The sequence below is a fragment of the Pseudomyrmex gracilis genome, unplaced genomic scaffold (genome assembly GCF_002006095.1).
Source record: "Pseudomyrmex gracilis isolate BER0280 unplaced genomic scaffold, ASM200609v1 scaffold_73, whole genome shotgun sequence".
NCBI lineage: Eukaryota > Metazoa > Arthropoda > Insecta > Hymenoptera > Formicidae > Pseudomyrmex > Pseudomyrmex gracilis.
The window spans coordinates 98913-100869 of NW_018020657.1; positions in this window are offsets into that span (position 1 = coordinate 98913).

Below are 1957 nucleotides of genomic sequence, written 5' to 3' on the forward strand. Positions count from 1 at the left end.
TTTTTTTTTTTTTTTTTTTACTGTTCTTTTTTCATGGTTCGATCTCTCGTTCATTCGGTGATCCCGTTAAAAGTTCCGCATTGCATTTGCTTTACAATCTGCGACTCTCTTTACGACTTGACGGAAAATAAATAAATGCTCGGGAGCGTTCCTCGAATTATCGTGGATTGTATATTTTGTGGCTCTCGTTTGTGCGCTCTCGAGAGTCAAAGACTGCAACCGTGTTGAATACAATCAGTAATGGTAATTGTAAAAACCACCAGTAACTGGACATCTCTCGCGACTTTAAAAAACTTTCCAAGTTTATATCTTTCCGTTTAGCCGCGCGACACGCTTTTCTTATATTTTTGCACAATTCTTTTTAATTTTACGACAAACAAGTTTTACAGGTTTTACTCGTTTATATTTCGCGCTTCTTTTTTTATTTAATATTATATTTATATTGTCGATATTTTTTTCTACATTACTCGTCTCGTTCGTTTTGGTTTTTTTTTTTTTTTTTAAATTTTTGTCTAATTATTCAAAAGAAACTCGTTTATTTGTGTGCATTGTTGAAAAAAACGTCGAGAGCTGCGTAATATGAACGGCGAAGCGAATGAAACAAGAAGGCTTATGCTCATCACGGAGGACGTTGATTGCTATTGGGTTAATTACCGGACTTAATCGACCAACGTAATTGGTTCTGCATTATATATTGTATCGCATCGCTCGCGCGCGCGCGCGCGCGCTACAAGACACACTCTTTCAAAAGTCTTCGATCTTCTGGCTCCGTCGCGATTCGTCCCGGCAGTTTACGGCGCGCGATCCGTCGCGACGGTTGAAAAACTCGCGCGGGCGATTTGCGACGCCGCTGCAGCTTGCCGTCACCGCGACTCAAACGAGAAATAGAAAAAAAAAAAAAAAAAAGATCGAACAAGAGAAAAAAAATGAAAAACAAGCAAGCCGCGCTTGCTGACGGCGCTGTATTTTGTCGCGGCGCCAAAGCACCGTTCCACCTGGTGTAGATGATAAAGGAAAAGCCACAAATCTAATCTCGTAGGTAGAATTTTACTGCCGCGCGTATACACACCGTACAATTACAGTTCGTTGAACTGAGAAAAAGAGAGAGAAAGAGAGAAAATGAGAAAGAGAGAGAGAGAGCAAAGGGCGCGCGAGAAAGGAAAAGGGGTAGGTCGGGGATTTCCGTCGGTCTATTTAGCATCGCAGATAAACACCGTTTCGAACAATGCGTCTCTCCGATTATCTAGATGAGATTTCGCGATATAAAACGGGTAATGGCTGATTAATGTTAATGACCAACACACGTTGGCGCGCGTGTCCCTTCCGAGATGGCTCGGAAAAAAGGAGATTCTATTTCGAATATTATCCTGTGGGAAAGAAACGTGAGAAATTGCAGATCGCACAATTGTATATATCGTGTGTCAAAGCGTGAAACCCGTATAATACAGAACGTAGGCGTAGAACATATTACTTTGAAAAGATAACATTTGCGAGATAATCGAAAGACGAGAGACGCGAACGAATTAATTAATTCGTAAAATAAATTTTTAAATCTCCTCTTCCCGTAGCAGTCGATAATATCAAAGATGCGTATTCTATGAAAGTTTAGTGAAATTAACTGATAGATAATGAAGAGAAATCACTTGTAACTGAAGAGCACCTCCGCGTCGTACCGAAATACAAGTGGACAGGTTTACGATGGACTTGAGAAAATTGACAGTGTGATGTGTGACATGTTATCGCACACTCGCTCTGGTGAATGTAGACTCTCTTCGGAAGGTGACGTAGTTTTACTAAGTAAGTGGTTTCTCTTTGAAAGATAAAGAGAGCAAGAGAGAGAGAGAGAGAGAGAAAGAGGAAGAGAAAAAAAACTTACTTCTTTATTTAAACTGTTTTAGTATATTTGACAACTTTCCGATGGAAAATAAATAATTACAACAAAAGTATTTATATATAT